The sequence below is a fragment of the Delphinus delphis genome, chromosome 20 (assembly GCF_949987515.2).
Source record: "Delphinus delphis chromosome 20, mDelDel1.2, whole genome shotgun sequence".
In the NCBI taxonomy this organism is placed as follows: Eukaryota; Metazoa; Chordata; class Mammalia; order Artiodactyla; family Delphinidae; genus Delphinus; species Delphinus delphis.
In genome coordinates, this window is record NC_082702.1 from 18,683,188 (window position 1) to 18,703,748 (window position 20,561).

Here is a 20,561-nt window from a genome sequence, read left to right on the forward strand (position 1 = left end):
ATGTCGGAATAAAAGGGGAAGTGAAATGGAGTGTCCATAAATCAAACAAATGGATGCAGGGGAAAGAATCAACAACATATACAACCAAAAATACGTATCATCTTAAAGGAGATGCTTTGTGTCGTCTGTGAGTTTTTATACCATGCTTTCCATTAGGCTGTTTTCTATTTTACAGGGAAGGCAAATATTTCCATATTTGATTTTTCCTTTCTCTTCCAATCCAAATGAGAATTTCTTTGTTGTTGTTGTTATTTTCTTGATAAAAGGAAGGGAATTAACATGGTTTTTTCCCCCATGAATATATGTGGTGAAAAGATTGCGGCGTGTTTTGACTAAGCATGCAAAATGTTTTATTAATCAGAGTACCAGAGTAGAAATGAAAGCACCACGTCTTTAAAAGTGCCTGGGCGTCCAGGTACACCGGGAGATCGGTAAAACCGTTGACCAAGCACAATATACGTAGACAAATGTCTTCTCATTGTGTGATGCGTGAAGGCCATGACAGATGGCTTCTAACAACAAAGCGTGGCCACCGAGACAAAATTAGTGTTGTTTTAATTACCAGTGTCTGTAATGTTATCTATCCATAACTGCCTGAAATAGACCATCACCGAGGGTGAGCGGACCACCTGAGCTGATACTTCCACACACGGCTCTTATTGGCCCCCCCCGGTCACAGCACTGTGCTTAAAAAAAAAGTTTAATGCTTCCCTCGAAACGTTTACTTATAGCGAAAAAATTGTTTCTTGTTTAAGGGAAGTGCCTTTATCTTTTCCTTTCAAAGCGAAGAAATGAGCTGATCTTATTAAATGCTATTTGGAGGTCAGAGTAATAGGCAGAAAATGGAACTGGCCTTGACATTCTTCAACTAAAGTTTACACTCTTGGAGCGGTGTTTTTTGTCAGTCACAAATAGCATTATGACACTAATAGGAAGGAAAATTCTTTATTTTTGAAACCTCCTTGAGCTGAGATGGGCCGCTCTTCAGACGTTAGTAAGTGTGTATGTTGTGAAGATGAAGTATCCCTTACTTTCTGAGCTTGCGGGAGATGAAAGATAGGCCAGCTTTTGAAAATGGCCTGCGTGGCACATGCTATAAATGAGCAAGGGAAGCAATCGAGCTAATAGATTACAGTAATTATCCAATCTTTGGCTAGTTTGTATTGGCAAACTATAAATACAGTACACATTAGAACAAGGTGCTTACAGAATGTACATGAAAGGTCATTGTAATTTGCAAGTCGCTAGTCATTAGAATATGCTAAAAACCATTGCTTCAGGGCTCAGATTTTAATGATGAATACATTGATTATTAAGTAGCAGAGGAAAAATGTACAAGAGCTGCTGTGGTGTAGTGATAGGTCGCTTTATTTTGGGAAGGAAATCAACTCAGCTTCAGAACGCATGCATTGAGGAATATAATTGCAGTGAGGAAAATTCCTCAGAGGAGCTTGGCCCATATTAAAAGCAAAAACTTGAGACATGTTTGTGATAAGATTACTAATAAATCTCTGCTAAGTCTTAGACTCCTGACAATAATACAGCAACAGAGTACTTCATCTTCTCCAAGCTTTAGAATTTAAGATCAGTCACAAACAATCTAAATTACGACTGATGCTAGGCAGATGCAGTACTGGACGATGCTGCTCGTCGTAAATCTCTCGTTCCTTATATGCAAATTAAACTCCATTTTAAAAGATAATTTTTCACATGGTGATCGCCTTTATTTGCAAAATGCTGGTGATTTTTAAGGGGGAGAGAAAAAGCCAGGCTCCAGATCCGGGAATGATTTTGTGCGAGAGGGGGGTCAGGAGCACGTACCCTGGACCCATTGGGTGGCTGCCACCAACTTCGGAGAGAAGTTAGGAACCACGAGGCGCTTAAACTTGGCTTTGCTGTGCCCAGCAGCCGCCTTGGCAACTGGCCGTCGGGGTTCCCTGGTTCCATCTACACTGTGAGGCTCTCTGACCTTTTATAGCAGAGCTCGGTGCCCATCCTGCTCTTTCTGGGATGGAAACATTTTCTCTGACAGCCCCTCCTCCCCCAAGACAAGCTCCCCTCGCAGAGTGCACTGTGCTAACCTCCTGACTTTTTTCGTGTTTGTTTGTTTGCATTTTAGAGGTAAAGCAGCTTACATCTGTGTCCTGAGGGTGAAGAGCTTGTTCTCTCCTTATCCCCGCCTGTCCTCTTGAAATGTTTGTGTCTCAAGCACTAAATTTTTATTGTGGGGCTGTTGGTGGGAAACTTGGAAAGAATTAAAAGAGTTTCAAAAGAGTGGGACGTGCCTGCTTTTTCTGAAATCTATCATTCCACCACGACAGTCATCAGCGCCTGGGGTCTGTGGGAAATGTTCTGCTTCGGGTAGAGCCAAGGGCAGTGGTACCCGGGTGTGGTGAGGTCTCCCCAGGTGCCCAGGGACACTGACGCTGGCTGCCAGCAATCTGGCAGAAGAGCCAAGCCAGGGGTTTTCACAGCCCACCCGGCTCCCCAAGGCAGCCTGGAAGTGGGTTGCCGGGGACAGTTTCATTCTTCATGTGCCTCCAAAGAAACGTCAGGACGGAGGGTCAAGGTGGCAGTGGGTTCTCTTCCGGACAGCCGCACCAGACTGGAAATCTGGGTTGCATCAGAGGCTTGGCAAAGTGCCTGCTTTTCCCTGGTGCTATGGGCAGGCTCCTACTTATTTTTCGGATGTTTTCTTGGTTCTATGGTGTAATGGCAGGTCCCAAGGAAGTGTGAAGTCTAAAGTCTATTTGTGCTTCCCTTTGTCTGTCATTCTACCCCACAGTCTCCATACACACACACACACACACACACACACACACACACTCTCTCTCTCTCCCTCTCTCTCTCTCTCTCTCTCTCTCTTTCTCTCTCTTTTCAAGTTAATGGACTTAAAAACCCAAGTGCTTGTTGATCGGTGCCGATAAAACCCTTTCCAGGGGGAAGGGACTGGCAGCTCCTCAGGGGCGATGTCATCAGAACCGGGTGGTGCATCACAGCCCGTTGGGTCCTGTGTAGCCAGTGATTTCATCAGCCTGCGCATTAAGCGGCAACACCGCACAAGGGTAAGAGTATAAATATGCTTTACAATGCTCAGCTTCCTATCGTAAGAATACTTCCTGAGTGGATGTAAATTTACAACAGGTGCTTATCAAATGTGAAAATGCTTGCAAATCAGAAACAAACTTGAGGGCTGTGAACATATTTCAGTGATGGTTCTTGCAAGGGCTGTGCCTGATGCCAAGCAATAACGTGTTCCTCTGTAGTTTCTATGTAAAGTGTCTTTCCATGGTTTGCCACAGGGAAAATGATGATGGCTGAGCCTCGGATTCTGGTGTTGAGATGCAGATTTGTTTAAGAAAACCCTTATTTACCACTGGGGTACAAATACAGCCGATATGCCCTAAATTCACATGAGAGATCTTTGCTTTCAGAAGAACTAATATTTTCCTTAATTGCATGTTTCTACCAGAAGGCAGGCATCCTCTAACCATCTCTGCAGAGTCTGTGATAGAAATGTTTTTTAACTGTCTCTTTCTCAATGACTGAGTATGTTGTATCCAGAAAATAAGGGGAGGGGATGGCTTCTTTTGCTGGTTGGACTGCCCTAAACAGTAAGTCCCTCAGTATAATTGGGCCTTGTGTGTTTTTCTCTGAATGGCACTTTTATTTGTTTTGAAGCTTTAAAATAGTCCCCACCCCCTTGCCCCCCAAATCTTTAAGGTTTGCTCTCAAGATGTACTTGTTATGCAGGGAGTAATTAGCCTGTTACAGAGATATTAATTAACATGTTAGGAATGTTTTCTTTATTAATGAGAAATTCACACATTCTATTTAAATTAATTTGTATAGTTTAAAATTAATTTATCGTGGCCTTTGATGACCTCCAATCTACTAAGACAAAACCGGAGTATTGTACTAACTGGTAAACCATTCATTAAACATTTTATGCAAATAGTGTTTGTTTATAAACAAATTAACTGCAAGGATTTTCAAAACAGGTGCTGTGTTGTGAATGCGTACTAAATGATGTGGTACTGAAAGAATTAATTAGACCTTCAGATGTAATTAGTTGCAATAATTTGCGTGATTAGCGGCTTGGTTAAGAAGTAAGACACACACATTGTAATGCAGCGGAGAGTCACTGCAGTGGTTTTGTCTTTCATATGGTGAGGATAAGCCTTCTCCATGTTTAGAGGAAATTTTTCAAAAAATTGCTGACATAGCTGGAGTTAATTGCCAAGTGTCCTGTGGGGGGGAACGCGGTGGTGGTGGTGTTTTTTCCTTCTTTCTCCCTTGGCTTCTTCCCGTGTATAGCCACTGGCTGCGCTGCTGTTTGTTTGCACCTTTATGAATTTTTAAAAGAGAAAGTTGTTAACCCCAGATCTTTGCATCCCCAGAGGAAATGACGACACTTAACACTTTGAGGGTTAAAAGACAGAGAATGCAATTATTATAAGCCAAATGAAACATGTCCCGCATTTCAAGATGGGCTGTTATCGCTCAGGGAATAGCTGCAGTCATTTTTTTGACATCCCAGTGGAAGTGTCTCGCCTCTTCTTGCAGAAGATGGGCGGCCACGGTGAACGGTTTCGTCTGACGGGCTGTGGAAACGGGTAATCGTCACTGCTGATGGCTTGTTTACATGATGCTGGCATTCTAGGGGCAAGGCCACCGAGGTGCCTGGACCACCGCATTCAACTATGTCTGTTCTCTAGGGCCATGTTGCGGTGACATGGTTTTCCAAGTCTTGGGACCCGCTGACCCCTGCCCTCTCTGCTGGGGAGCTTTACATAGCATGATCTGGCTTTGGAGAATCCTGGTGAAAAACAGACTAGAATTGTTTCGTTCATTACTTCAAAAATATCCTTTGCGTATTCTGGGGACATAGTAGTGATCGATACCGATGAGGCTCTTACTAATGGCGCTTTGTGTAGGGCAGAGACAAATGAACGTATGATGTTTCAGCTCATTTTAGCTATGAAGAAATACGAAGAAAATAAACCACAATAATCCGGTGGAAACTGACTGAGGGGAGTGGAGAGGGATTAAGTCTGTACAATTTTTCAGAGCTTTTATGTAGTTCCCACGTGCTTGCAACTTCCGCTCCATTCTATTTAATATGAAACTTCTCTGACTGTAATACATGTTCATTTCTCTGTGTGTGGCTGTACTAAAGGACACAGCGTATGCATAGATACCTCCTGGCAAAGCAGGTGCTCACTGAATGACTGCTGGATGTGAATCCGAATCTCGCTTGATCAGACGCCTGTGGACACTGTTATGATTTTGGTTAAGCTCTAGAGAAGAACTGGGATTATGCTTCTCGTTCAAGCATACAGTCCCTTTTGCAGCCCCTCTGAGCATCTGTCGCTCTCGCGTCCTTCCCTAGGCAATGGTGAGGAGACAGGCTAGAGGTAGTGGGTAATTGGTGAAGGGGAGCCCAAGGACTAAAATAAGCCTGTTAGTTAAATGTGTGTGTGTGTGTGTGTCACATGCCCTTCTCTTCCCGAAGCCTGGTAAATGACAGCAAGACTTGAAACGTATGGGTTTCACAATTTACAAGTCTCCTTTACTAAGGGTTAGCTAGTTCCTCCACGACCAGCCTGAATGACCTTGGGATGATGTTTGAGTTCCCTACTGGCTCGAGCAATCAACGACTACTCTTGGCCTGGGAGAGACTGAGGATGTAAAGATGAAAACTTGTGAGTTTCCAGAGGCCCAAAGCTTTCTCTCCTCTGAATTTCTTGGTGGTGTTTGATTCTGTTCATCCTCATTTTCAGTCGCTGTTTGCCAAGCAGTCATTAAAATAGGGCCTTTTTGGACGATGTTTGAACTTGAACAAAATTAACATTTGCGTGTCATCAGTAGCCGCAGTGCATCATTCTGGGCAGTGAAGGATGAAAAGTCAAAGGAAGTGGGCCACTTGATTAAAATGAACAATCAAGGAAAGTTCTGAAAGATGGATACAGAGAGCTGGGCTGTTAATTTATGTGGACTCGATTCCAATTGCAAAGGGACATTTTTTTCCCCTCTGAAACTTTTAAGAAATTAGGTTTTAAAGCTGAACCGGTACACCACTCAACTTAGAAGAGAATTTGATTGTATGTGGTGCCTTTCCCAACCTGGCACTCTCTAATATTGCATATCAAGAGCTTCTGGCTGCAGAGTGGCAGGGAGGGAGGACCAGTTTGAGCGATTCCTGAGAAGGTGATGAACAACCCAGCCTTTCTGCTGAGCACTTGGAGAAGCACTTCCTGTGACGTTTTAAAGCTTCTCTTCTCTGGGCCTTTGCGCTTCCGTCCCTTCCTTGAACTATGATCATAAATACCATCGCATCCTGCAAGATCCAATTTGGATGTGGTCTCCCCCCACCCACCCCAGGTATCATTAGTAGTTTCTCCCTCTGAAATAACCTCTATGGCAACATTTCTATACGAGTGTGATCTGTTTCTGTGTGTCCTTAGGAAAGTAGCTGGCCTTTACAGTAGAGCACCTGTACTGTACCTGTGCAATGGAACCACTCACAGGATCGCCTGAAGGTAAAAAGAGAGAACACAGACCACGTGCTCATGATGCGGGCTCCTGACAAAAGCAAGGACCCTCTTGCTCTTTCTGCTTCTGCATGGGGAGGAGAGTGGACCGCAGATGAAGAAACCCACCTGCCTCTCACAGACTTGCTTTTAAGTCTGTCTTTCTCTCCCAGGCTGGAGGAAGGCTTGGTGACTCATTAAGGATGGTTCTCTAAGTCACATATTCTTGAAATCGCCTCTGATTACAATACTTACTGTCTTTTTTTTTCTTTTTTTCTTTTTTGCGGTACGCGGGCCTCTCACTGTTGTGGCCTCTCCGGTTGCGGAGCACAGGCTCTGGACGCGCAGGCCCAGCGGCCACGGCTCACGGGTCCAGCCGCTCCGCGGCACGCGGGATCTTCCCGGACCGGGGCACGAACCCGTGTCCCCTGCATCGGCAGGCAGACTCTCAACCGCTGCGCCACCAGGGAAGCCCTACTTACTATCTTTTGAGAACACACTCATTGTTCACATGCTACCAAGGAAGACCCAAATAACAGCCTAGCTCTTCTTCTTACTGGTGTGTTACTGCTCTTTTCTGAGCCTCAGTTTCCCCCGCTGCAGAACAGTTCTTGTGTGTTAGAGTTCCTTCCCACTCGGATACTTTAAGAGCCTATATTTGGTCTTGAAACAAGTACAGAACAGGGGATACATTAGCCCAAGTTATTTCCTTTGCCTTCCTTATGTCCTCTTTAATTTGGGGTTGCACATTTATTTTGGGGTCATTTTTTCTCCCTCTTTTCAGTGTAATGTACGGAAAAACAGTGTTTAAAAGAGATCTTGTAGAATCAGACTTGGATTTAAACAGAATTCTATGAAATTCTTGCTTAAGCATGTTTGGGGTGAAAAAGATTTGTAAAGGGGGTCTTCTCTTAGACTTAACTAGGTGGAGCTAGAAATAAGTTGCAAGGAAGAAGGAAGTAGGTACCCAGAGAAATCCAGTGCATCCTTAAGGGTCTGGCTGCCTAGGACAGAGAAATGGTGCCTGTTCGGTGGGAGGGCTCAGGTGATGCTAAAAACAAGGAAAAATCTGAACAACCACAATGATTACTACTAACCCTCATCTTCAAAGAGCCATGAGCTGTTTAGTATCTACAAAATATATGAGGCTTCAGTTGAGGTTTTTATCGGAGAGATGCATCTGGGGCCGTATTTCATCTCCACTCAGATGAAGGCAACCTTGAGGGCTGGACGGAAGGAGGTTGAGGTAGGTGGAGCGAGTTCTGAGGATAGAGAAGCAATATCCTTGCAGGTGCCTTGGAAAGCTTGGTGTCCTGTGCTGGTATATAGAAAAATTCATTGGGTGAGGCCGCCGTCTTGAATGGCGTCAGACCTGGGTGTTAGTCTCATCTGGCCCCCTTACTTGAGCAACCTCTCTGGGCCTTCATTTGTCTGCTGATCATGTAAGAATGACAAGCTCTACCTTGCAGGTTGTTACAAGGACTAGAATCTATGGCGCAGGCACTCGACAAGTGCTTTGTTATTAACCGCATGGATGCCGTCCCTCTGGTTTCCAGCTGTCCATTCTAGTTGGGGGTCTGTCTTCTCTCTGCCTCTCCCCTCACTGTTTGGAAGAGCTAGTTGCTTTTTAAAGGAGCTATTGATAGACCATGTCATAGGTATATTGCAGGCTCCAGCGTGAACATCTCCAAGTGAACATTTTGGAAACTCAAGGAAAAAGAGTTAGAGGTGTGTGAAGACTGGCATCAAAAGACGGCTCAAAGAAGAAGACAAGTCATCTCGTCAATGTAGGAATTCACTGATCTTGGCTCAGAGATGGGGTTATGGTCAACGTTCCTTATTTGGTCAATGTCCCTGGTTGAAAGGGGGAACCTGTCCAGAGCAGTGCCCTCACCAGGTGGTTTGTTTGTTTTTGGAAATTCCTCTCCATATCCGAGGTGCCATGATGACTCACCTGACCATTGCCTTTCGTCTGATTTCCTTTGGGGCAGCTCTGTCTAGAGCCTCTGCTTGGTGTTTCCTACCATTGGCAAGATGAAAAGGATGCTGGAGAACATGTTTCTCTGGTTCCTAAGCATCAGCAAATTTGAGTATGCGTCCGAAGGTAATTGTATTAGCCAACAAGATAGTCCTTCTCTAATGGTTGTTACGAACCCCAGTGATCAAGCATGTATGTTCCAATGATTATAGGAATTTTATTTTCATCTGGTTTTTATATTGCTATAAATATTTTGCATTTACCAAATAAAGTGGTTGCTATGTAGAGATCATAACTTCTGGGACCTAAAATTTGCTTCAGATGATAGGCAAATTATAGACTACAATATGTGATCAAACAGCAGTATGGGGAACTTAAATAGAGTGAGCCCTGAGGACGGCGGCTGCTCAGGACTATGGGGGATGGACTAAATGGGAGTTTTAGCAAAGCTATCGCTGATTCCAGCAGATAAATTATGCTCTGCCTTTTTGTATCTCTTTGGGACTGTACTACATAAATTATGACCAAATATAATTTAGGCTATCAGCCTATATTTCTGAACATCCATCTTGTACATTTTAAGTACAAAATTACCATTTTGCAGAAGTATAAAATTGAGACAAATTTTTTTCCATCTGTGCATTTAACTTCTGCATACTTTATAGCAGCTAAAGGGTTCGAGAGGACCTCATTGCCATCCAGAGGGGACGATAGCCCCGCGACTATATAACTGTATTAAGATCTACATAAATGGGAGTAAAGTTCGAGGGACAGTAGAATGTGGAATTATATATTCTTTCTTAAATGGAGATGTAATTTTTATATAAAACTGCTCATCTCTGCTTTCCTGAATAAGAATAACTGTTTATAAATTCAAACTTGCTGATGAAGAAGTCTGTGTTTATGAAAAGCCCTTTGAAACATGCAGAAAAGGGCAGGCTCTCAGTGACCAAGAGTGTACCATGGGGGCTTCCAGAGACGTCTAGGGTATTGGTCTGGACTTGAACACTGGTGTGGTCCACAGAGATGGTAGGGGACCCTTGGAGCCCCACTCTACTGTCACTCAAGCCAACCTCAGCTTTCTCTTTTTTAATATTTATTTATTTTCTTTATTTTTTTTTTTTGGCTGTGTCAGGTCTTAGTTGCGGCATGCGGGATCTTTCGTTGCAGCGTGCAGCCTTTTTTCTCCAGTTGTGGCGTGCGAGTTTTCTCTTTCTAGTTGTGGCGCATGGGCTCCAGGGTGTGTGGGCTCGTGGGCTCTGTAGTTTGCAGCACGCGGGCTCTCTCGTTGAGGCGCGTGAGCTCACTAGTTGTGGTGCGCAGGCTTAATGGCCCCACAGTATGTGGAATTTTAGGTCCCCGATCAGGGATGGAGCCCTCGTCCCCTGCATTTGAAGGCAGATTCTTTACCACTGGACCACCAGAGAAGTCCCCAACCTCACCTTTCTTAGTGATGTCAAGTGGGGACCTTGGATATCTCTTGTGCCTACCCATCAGGGGTAAGGCATGGGGCTCCTTGTGGCTTCAGGTCATTGGCTTCCCAAGAGGCCAAGGTGGAGCAGGGGGGCCATGCTTGACTAAGAAGAAATGAGGAGGGAAGAAGGGGGGCAAGGCAGTTTCCTTCCATCTGCCTGGCAAATGGAAGTCTTCCAAGGGTACTTGGTAAATCTCCAGCAAGGGACCAGAGCAGCCTCCAGCCTGGATTTCCTTAAGACTCGGGGTGACACTGCATCTGAGGACAGTTTTTCTAGTGTTGTACTGCTGGTCATCTCAGCTGAAGTGGAGCCTCTAATGGTTAACACCGTGGAGTGATAGCAGAGACGGACGATGTAAGACTTTAGACCGTTCAGGCCAAGTGGACAGAGCTGTTTAACCTTCATCTCATACCCCTCACTCCTTCACATACCACAGATAGTATTTTTTTTGAAAGATCTTAGTGAATTTTCTCTTAATCTTTCTTTGTTTCTATATATGACTCTTTGTTCCCCCTCTCAAACTACTTTTTCATTTTTATTTTCCCACGTCTTTTCTCTCTTCCTGGGTGTGTGTCTATTTCAGCCAAACAAGGTGGCTTGTTGGTCTACTCAGTACCTGCTGTGAGCGAGCTCTGTTCCAGGTGCTGAGGGAGGTGCCCCCAGCTTCGCCCTCAGGGGACTGCAGCACAGGTGGAGAGAAAGGATATCCAGGGGCCCTGAGAATGGACAGTCAAGGGTTCTTATCTGGCCAGAGGTTTGGGTGTAACTCCTGTGAAACATCCAGACACAATGGCGATGACCCTGGACACTAGCAGGGTTTGTTTCATGTGCCAAATAACATGTTAGATCACCGTTTACTCACAAGTTTGGGGACACATCGAACGGGATCAAGGGGAAGAAGGGTTTTGAGAGGGGAGGGATGCCTGGCCCTGCTCTGTGGGGGTGGCTTTGGGAGGATAAAAGTCCCAGCTCCACCGCTTCTGAGCACACTGTTCTGAGAAGGCGTCACCAGACGCTTCTTTCGTGGGGAAAGTCTGGTCCTATCTAACGAGGAGGACTTCTCATTTTCTCTAGGGGACATGGCACACAGGGGTGTCTGAGGGATTGGATCCAGGACTGGCTCTTCTAAAGGGGCTCACGGCCACTGTGGGATCCATCCTTGTCTTAGGTTCCCTGAATTCAAAGTGGAGAGGTGTCTAGCAGAGGAAGCCCAGCTTTTACATCGTTGACAAAATGATTGGGGGAGAAAGTGACAAGAAGCAGAACCCACTGAAACCCAAGATCGGGCCCTTGAAAGCCCCTCCACCTGCACCAGCCTCGGGTGGAGGATGTCAACTTACCATTTTTTCATTCCTTCATTCGCTAATTAGTAACTGTTTATTGAGGACCTACTATGAGCCAGGCATATTCTACCTCAGACTAAGTTCTACCTAGAGCTTTCATTTTTATTACCTAGACCACTAGATAATAAATAAGAAATATAAGAAATAAGTTTAAAAAATTCCAGTTGGTAAAAACTGCTGTTCATATCTTTTTTTTGCAGTACGCGGGCCTCTCACTGTTGTGGCCTCTCCCGTTGCGGAGCACAGGCTCCGGACGCGCAGGCCCAGCAGCCATGGCTCACGGGCCCAGCCGCTCCGCGGCATGTGGGATCTTCCCGGACCGGGGCACGAACCCGTGTCCCCTGCATCGGCAGGCGGACTCTCAACCACTGCGCCACCAGGGAAGCCCCATATCTTCTTTAGAAAGTAGAACAGAGCCATCATTTAGAAAGTGACGGGAATTGGTGGCTACACTAGCATGGGCAGCAGGAAGTCCTCTCCGAGGAGGTGACGGCTGAACCTGGAAGGTGAGAAGAAGCCAGCCGTGGTTGGGGGCCCAGCAGAGGGACACACATGAGAAGGGCCTAGGAAAGCACGGTGAAGACACCATCCCCCCGACCCCCATGCCCCCTGGCTATACCCCTGTCCCTGGTTTACTCACCTCATTAGAGCCTTGAATCAACCCACTTTTCCAAAGTCACCAGCAAGTGAGTGACGCAGGGGGCAGCCGAATGCAGGCTTCCTGCCTCAGACTTCCTCCCATCACCCCTCTGTGTGTTTAGACTCGGATAGAGCTCCTATGATTTGGGACAGAGAGAAGCAATGATTGTCCATCACCTCCATCACCTTCAGGTCCTTGTAAATCAGGGGCAGCAATTTTGAGAACAGAGCAATGTCAAACCTGTTTAAAGAGGGTACTCCTTCCTGATGGCCACCTCTCCCCCTTCCCCCAGGGCCGTGACATCACACAACTATAGGGGCTGCCCTATTCCCAGTGGAGTACGTGTGAATGGGGGCCTGCGCCGTGCATCAGGGGTAGAGCCACCCCATGGTTCACGTGTGCCCTGGAAACACTAAGCCCAGATGTACCCGTCATCAACATGTGACTCCTCTCTAAATCACAGGCTCAGATTAAGAAATGGTGCAAGTGGAGGTCAGCTTAGAGCAGGGACAGATGGACAGGGCCCTGCAGTATCGGGAGAGGAAGGTGGCTGACTCTGATCCTTTCTCAAAAGCCCAAGGTCTCACCCTTGGTAGAGCCTGGTCATCAGAGCTGAGACTGACTCTTACCAGTTGCAGATGCTGGGGGAACTAACCATTAATTCAACACGAGGAATAGAATGACCTTGACCTGGAAATGCACCTCTGGTTGTTATCAGCATACTTTATCCCTGTGGTCAATCACCCCAGGAAGCCAGCCAGTAATCCCAAACCAGCTTATCAAATCACCATGAAAGGCCTTCCCTGGTGGCGCAGTGGTTGAGAGTCCACCTGCCGATGCAGGGGACACGGGTTCGTGCCCCGGTCCGCGGAGTGGCTGGGCACGTGAGCCATGGCCGCTGAGCCTGCGCGTCCGGAGCCTGTGCTCCGCAGCGGGAGAGGCCACAACAGTGGGAGGCCGGCGTACCGCAAAAAAAAAAAAAAAAAAAAAAAAAAAACCACCATGAAAAAGATCATAGACACTGGGCCCTTATCATGAGTACACGTTTTTTGCTGAAGGCAACCATCCAGTCAGCTTGGACCTAAGCCTGAAGTCTGTAGGAGAGGTTTTGGGTGGCACCTGGGGTGGCAGTTAAAATGGTGAAGGGGCGAGTGTGTGCAGGGAAGCAGGATGGATGGTCAGTGGAAGCCTGAGGAAAACCAACATCAAGGGGCAGGTGGAGAATGCAGAAGCCATGGAGTGTTCAGGGAAGTAGAAAGAAAACCGATGGTCAAGGGGGTAGATGGTTTCAAGGTGGCAGCAGTGGTCACCAGTGGTACATGCGGCAGAGATATCCAGCAGGTGTAAGGTTTGAAAAGTGCCTGTTAGATCTGGCTGTAGGAAGGTCATGGATGATTTGAGTAGGTGCGGGGAGCAAGTGAGGGTCGAGGGTGGTTTGTTTAGGCTGGAAGAGCCTTGAGCCAGTGATGATGGACAGACTGAAGGAGAGGAGAGAGAAGGAGGTTTGTCTTCAGCAGAAGGATGGTTTGCTGAGACAGGAGGGAAGGAGGTATGGTCACGAATGTTTCTAAGTCCATAGGTGGCAGACCGCACACTGCATGGTGGGTGAGGAAGAGGATGGAACAGGTTTGAACTTAGATGGTTGGCAGCGGGGAAAAGATGGAGAAGGTGAGGAAACGGAGCCTGTGGCTGAGAGCAGTGAGTTTGATGAACTGACGCGGGCTCTGGGCTGAGCGTAACGCGGAGCAGCCAGGAGGGGGCTGATACAGGAGGGGAAAGTTGGGGCCCATTTCCCAGGGGTCCCCAGGAAGTCAAAACCCAAGTGTCTGGAGACTGAGAGGTGAGGCAGCTGTGATCAGAGACACGGGCGTGGGCATGTCAGAATCCTGAGACCAGCCCCACCTACCCTGGGACAACTCTGGTGGGTGGCTGTGCGGAGGAACAGTCAGCCTCGAATCCTGGGTCTCCTGTGCGAGTCATGCAAGATGCTTTACCTCTCCGGGTTTCCCCTGCCACAGTGATGCTGCTTCCATGATGGGGTTGGAGCTGCCATAATGCAAAGCAGAACCGTGTCAGGGATTGGGCGAAATGATTCACGTGATGGTCTCAGGCCAGGGCCTGGCATGGTGCGATGCTTAATACATGATGGCTGCTGTTACCACCACCACCACCACCATCATCTCATGGAAACAGGCCTCTAGAAAGCTCTGTGGCAGGTCCTAGGAGGGAAATCATAGACGAATGAGGATGTGCAAGGCACTAAGGGGGTGGGAACGGGAGCCTGCTCTGGGGTTGCTGAGCATGGCAACCTGCTCATACCTGAGCAGGTTGGGCTCATACCTGAGTGTGTTGTGAGGCAAGAGGGTGGAGACGGGTCTGTGTAAACCCAAGTGTTTCTTTTTTCCTTGCTTCGTGCCTCAGTTTCCCTGTATTTGAAATAAAGAATTGGAGAAGGGGCCTTTTAATTCCCTCCAGTACTCTCATCCTGATTCTGTCTCCCTGTCCTGGGGTTTTGCTGAAATGTCACCCCGCCCACTCCTTCTGCAGGGCCTGAATCTCTCAGTGACAAAGTCACATGGTTCCAGGGGCCCCAGATGTTTCCCCAAACAGGAGGACGGTGCTTTGTGGCCAACCAGAAGCCAACTATTTGTACAGAACAAGGCTGCTAAAATGCAAAGTGGAAACGTATCAGGGGAAAATATGTCCTGTCCCCCAAAGAGAGACGGCCCCACGGTGAGTCAGACCCACAGGACAGTGGAGGACGCTATGCAGAGTTTCTGAGGCCTCCTTGTCTGTTAACTAGCGCTCTCACCTGACAAAACCAAGGGGTGACTAACAGTGGGTATGGGGCTGGGGAGGGACAGAGGGCCGGTTCAGTGTCCAAGACTTTGGCCTCTGCTTTGGACGGCGTGTGGTTATCAAGTGGGGTATCATCCTTCCCAGTGGGTTTGGGGGCAGTGGGGAGCATGTCTTCTATCAAATGACCCATCTGTGGAGTCATCTGGCCGTGGGGAATGACCTCAGGGTCATTCAGAGTGAGCAGAGCTCTTCCAGCCACCATCCCCCCAACACACACAGGTTGCCAAAGACTTGGACTTGGAGAGGCAAGGTCAGTCCCGGCCCCGCTGGGCAAGGAGCAGGGAAGTGAAATGCAAATTGACAATACAAACTGCTAGAGCCAAATTCTCCAAGGGCAGCATAGCCTGTGCCCGCAGGTCCCATCTCTGCCTTGAGCAAAGGTGCTGGGACGTGCCTGCGGCCAGAAACCAAAGCCTTCAGGGTGAGACCTCTTCCAGAGCCGCACGGCTTCCCGATTTCCAGCCTGTGCTTTGGTGTAGGAGCGGAAGGCCCGGCGAAGTGGAGCCCATCCTGTGGAGGAATGCAATCGTGCGCTTGTTTGCCCAGCACCCTGTTTGTTTCCCGCACAGAACAATGACCTCTCGTAAGCCCGTGCTTTCCAACTTCACCAAGGGTTACTGTACGGCTCCGATTCCTCCCCTGATTATCTTGAAGCCTGTCAAGCTGTAAGGTTCTCCCTCCGCTCTCTGCTCTTTCTTCCTAATAGACATGAAACAGGCCAGTCAATAATATTTTACTTGTCTTCCCACTGCATGTCTCTTCTTCTGATCAGTTTAGGCGGGTTTGACTGCAGAAAGTCAGAAGGGAGGTTAAGATCTGAAAAGTTCAGCCAAATGTTATCAGCCTCAGAGATGTTGCTAAGGGAGAGGCCCCCCAGCCCTTGGCGACCGGAGCCAATAATAGCTGCGATGCACTGATAGCATCAACGCCTGTCAAGGATCCAGGCGTTTGTGGTTCGTCTGTAAACGCAAACACCTGTATCCAGTCAAGCTATGACGGTTATCCTCTCTTTCCCTGTCATTCCCTTCGGTTCCTTGAAGGGGCTGCCAGGATGTTCTAAGCTGTGAGTTGATTTATAAAGTGAAGGGTCTCTCCGAAACTTTGGCACGGCCAGGGAAATTGACTAAAGCGCGCCTCTCCTTCGGGGTTGACGCTGCCTTTTGACGATGGTGAGTGAAATCGACAGTCTTCTTTTAATTACATTTTTGAACCTGTGGCACCGACGGCCTGAGCAGTGGGAAACAGGGGCTCAGGCGGACTTTAATTGTCTCAACATGCCCCCTTGAAAGGGCGCTTGGTACTTGTTTGAGATGTTTCTGTGTGATGAATTAGATCAAAGTGACTAATAAACAGTGTCCGTGGAAGCTCTTCAGAACACAGTATATGAATATTTGAGATATTTCCAAGACTGAACAGGCAAGGTCCAACTGTGAAATAAACTTAGGGTATAAGGAGAAGACAGCTTATGTGTCGACCTTCCAGCAGGGTCGAGATTCGTGATGGGCGTCGGGCCTTCCTCAGTGAAACGTCGGGCAGGGGCTTTGATGCCTGGGTCATCAGCTGCAGCGGCCTGGGGTAGAGAGAGGAGTCGAGGTCACATTGTGTCCTTCCCAGGTGTCACCTCATGGGACAAGTGGCTCCCTGAGGAGCTCTGCCCGCTTCGGCTGGGAGGGTCCACATGCACTCAGGGTCCACGTGCCCGAGCTTCCCATCTCAGCAGTGTGAAGGCACAGCTGCTCGGGGCAGGGCGGCCAGTCCACACTGCCCCCCATCCATGTGGCCACCTGCATGTGACTGTTCATTGGGTATACCTGGTCTGACATGTTTGCTCATCCTCTGTCATCAGCAGCGTGCGGCTTGGGGAGGGCTAGGGAGACGATCAAAGGACTGGGGAATCGGGTCAAAGATGGGCACTTGAGGGTCGTGGGTGAGGGCACAGTGTCTGGAATTAGACCTGGGGCGAGCTGGGCTCTCCCACGTACTGGAACTGCGTCCTCGCACCTCAGTGTACTCACGCAGAAAGAGGGTGAAATCCGTGTCCATTAGCTTGTTGTCAGGCTTATAGGAGACGATGTATTAGGACGAACAATATAAAACCTGGATCCACAAAAATGGCAGTTTCCTAGGGCTGCAACACGAGAAGCACTTAGCAAAGCACTTGGCACTTAGTAAGTGCTCACCGGTGTCTCCTCCGCCACCTTATTACTATTATCCTTCATCTTCCAGCCCATGATCTGGGATTCATGGAAGAATTCAGGTGTCCAGCTAATATCAGCATAAAGCATAAAGAAAATATCCAACAGTGGTTTAACCAAGAACGTCCAACTCACACTCATAATGCCCTGTGGCAGTGTCCCAGGCTCCCCTCGAAAGCCTAGGTGAACAGGAGGGAATGTGGTCCAATCTATGGCTGATTTCTGTGCCGCAACCCCACTGGGTCAGTGTGAAGGTGCTTGTGATACTCTGGGGTTTAAAAGATTGTAGGCATCATGAGTCTCAGAGCTATTAAGGTGACAAAACCCAAAACTGATTTTTTTTTTTTTTGCCTGTAACAGTCCAGGTATACTGGTTCTATACTCTTAAAAAAAATTACATTGGAGTTTAGTTGATTAACAATGTCGTGTTAGTTTCAGGTGTACAGCAGCGTGATTCACTTATACGTATACATGTATCTATTCTTTTCCAAATTCTTTTCCCATTTAGGTTATTACAGAGCATTGAGCAGAGTTCACTGTGCTATACAGTAGGTCCTTGTTGGTTATCTATTTTAAATATAGTAGTGTGTACACGTCAATCCCAAACTCCCAATCTATCCCTCCCCACATCCCCCCACCCCGTAACCATAAGTTGGTTCTCTGTGAGTCTGTTTTGTAAGTAAGTTCATTTGCATCATTTTGTTTTACATTCCACATGTAAGCAATATCATTTGATATTTGTCTTTCTATACTCTTAGTTGTTCCTATGAATTTTAACTAAAAATAGCAAGACTGTGATGCGACAGTCCTTGGGCAACATACGCTGGGGAGAGGATGTCATTCCATGTGGGAAACTCAGGTGAACTGTTTCTGATGGGGGCTTGGCTAACTGGTGAAAATCGTATGAACTGCTGGATTGGAACCCTTTGCCAGATCTCTGTGGAGGAGGGTCTACGCCCCCATCCACTGTTTTCCATTCTCCTTGCTCAAGTACTCATCATTTCCTGCTTTGGAGTCGGGTAGCAGCATGCGAAAGCCTCCGTCTTCTCCTTCCAGCGCAAGGTGGATTCCTTCTCAACAGCGATTGACTCACCTGTGCTCAGACTCCCACGTAGGACCCATTTTCCACAGCCTGGTGAATGGGCTGCTACATCTGCCACTGCAAAATGGTGCGATTGTGTTTAATTTGTCATGTGTTGGGAGGCTTACACTAGACTGAAATGTTTGCTTAATGGAGGTGACCGAATCTACTGTTGGTCTGGGACTTTCCTGGTTTTAGCACTTAAAGGCCCACGCCCTGGAGACCCTTCATCTCAGGTAAACCAGGAGTGAGAGAAAAACATCTCACTCCTTTACGTTTGCAAGGGAAAGAATAACAGGAGATAAGAGAATGAGATAACAACATAGGCAGGTGCCAAGAATTCAATAGAATCAGAAGCAATGGGTTATTTTGGGACACTCTTTACAGAGCACACGGATTGCTCTGAAGAGAACCAGAGGGAAATTTCTTTCTGATTGTGAAATAATAATAAAGGAAATTCTGTTCTATCCCTTCCCCACCAATCCTTTTAACACACCATTTTATTTCATTTCTAGAAAAATTTAATTCCTTTAGAAAAACATCATTTGAGAGGAAAGAACCAGGAATTTTTTCAGCTGTGGACCTGCCCCACACAGGCGAACAGGCAGCTCTGAGAGTCAGGCCCTTAGGGATGAGAGCCCCTTTTGACACAGGCTGGTACCCCTACTGGGACATCCAAAGCGAGGCAGCTTCCGGAGGAATGGCTGCATCCAGGTGGCAGGATACCCAAGACACAAGCTGGGGGCAAACACAGCCTTAGGTTAGCTAATGAGGTAATGACATATTATAGAGAGAAGCCACCCAGTTCATGCCTAGACTTTTAGTTTTCAAATCTTTCAAATAATATCATCCTCTAAAGTGAACATGTAGATATAGCAATTAACACATCATTAATATCTCTTCTGTTGTTGATAAAGAATTCTCTTTTTGTCTTTCGTTTTCAAAGCTGGCTCTCTGGGAAATTCTGAGGGCAGCCCATGAAGATTTGCAACGCAGGTGAGGGACCCCTCAGGGGGGGCCACCTTGATGCTCGGGGCCATGGCTGCCACGGCTGCCTGCTCCCAGGGGCTCACCCGAGGATGTAATCAAAGTGGAATTCACAGTTGCTGCACACCAGCCCCTAATTCTGATAGTGAAACTCCAGTCACCTTGGGGCTTACTTCCACAGCTGCAGAAAAGCACTCGACTCCTCTCCCCAGAACCCGGGCTCCTTAAGAACGGACCTTTGAGACTGTGTGCTCAGTAGTGTCACCAGCTTTGCTTGGTTAAACATGGAAAAATGTTGCTCTGGATAGAACCAGCTCCTCATTTATTTCAGAGCATACTGTCTCTGACGTCATGCCGCCTGGTTTATGGCCTCGCTGCTCGGCGTCTCGAGTTGAGTAATGCCTGCCTGTGCACGAGGCACCGCCTCCATAACCACAAGGAAGGGGTAGCATCCAAGGCGAGTCTCCCAGGCATCTGCTGGGAAATCGTTTCCTTTGTGCCAGATGGATGAATGTTTTCCGTCTTTCTCACAAAAGGAAAAGGGTTGCATGACGAAGGTTAACATAACAATCTTCTCTTATTACCATGATTTATATGTGCATATGTCATCCAGGAGGTCTTTAATTGGCAGACTTCAGGGACCACAGAGGGAGATGACAGAGTGAGCTCTGGAGAAATGAGTGTCGGCTGCCATTCCTGGCTCATCCTCGCGGAGGAGGTCTAAATAAATCTCAGGGGGAAGGCAGTCAACTTTTAAACTTTTTATTAACCTGATCTCTGCTAATGAAATACAAAGAGGAGGAGATGTTCTTCAACTTCAGATGATTTGGGTCTCGTGATGTGGCAAATGACTGCCTAGGGTTCTTGAGACACGAAGCATGAGTCCTCTGGCAATTTTCATTCAAAGACAACAATACTGCAATTTGCAGTGATTATGACTTCAGTGAGTCACTTGGTCTCGTCTTGCCACATAGGATATGATCATGTATTTTTAGGAATGTCAAAAAATGTATTTTCTTTTGCGAATATATTCTAAGCCCTCGGAGAAAGGCGTCATTTTGAAATGGAAGCGATGCTGTCTTCTGCACTGTAATGTGTTTCCGAGAAGGGTCTCTACCCACTGAGACTAGCTCCCTGGGAGGTGGGCATGCACAGGACTGGAGATGGACTTCTTGGACAGCCCGGTCCTAATCTGGGTGTCACTTTAAACAATGCTGCAGTCTTTCTAAAATCATGATCAATGTCTATGGAAACATCTGTGTTTACATGGCCTCAGAGATTGCGTGGGCCTTTCTAGGCATTAAACTGTAGCACTATGGACATGTATCTGGAAAGGTGAAAACTCTAATTCAAAAAGGTACATGCACCCCAATGTTCATAGCAGCATTACTTAACAATAGCCAAGACATGTAAGCAACCTAAATGTACATCAACAGATGAATGGATAAAGAAGATGTGGTATGTATATAT

The 20,561-nt window shown here is 47.1% G+C and overlaps 1 long non-coding RNA gene across 1 annotated transcript in view; it reads left to right on the forward strand.

The window, feature by feature from the left end:
• Positions 1-2,912: 2,912 nt before the first annotated feature.
• Positions 2,913-20,561, forward strand: part of LOC132416302 (uncharacterized) — a 176,383-nt gene continuing 158,734 nt past the window's right edge. Inside the window, exon 1 of the long non-coding RNA XR_009517541.1 lies at positions 2,913-3,065. This is a non-coding gene — a long non-coding RNA (uncharacterized lncRNA). The remainder of the gene's footprint in view (positions 3,066-20,561) is intronic.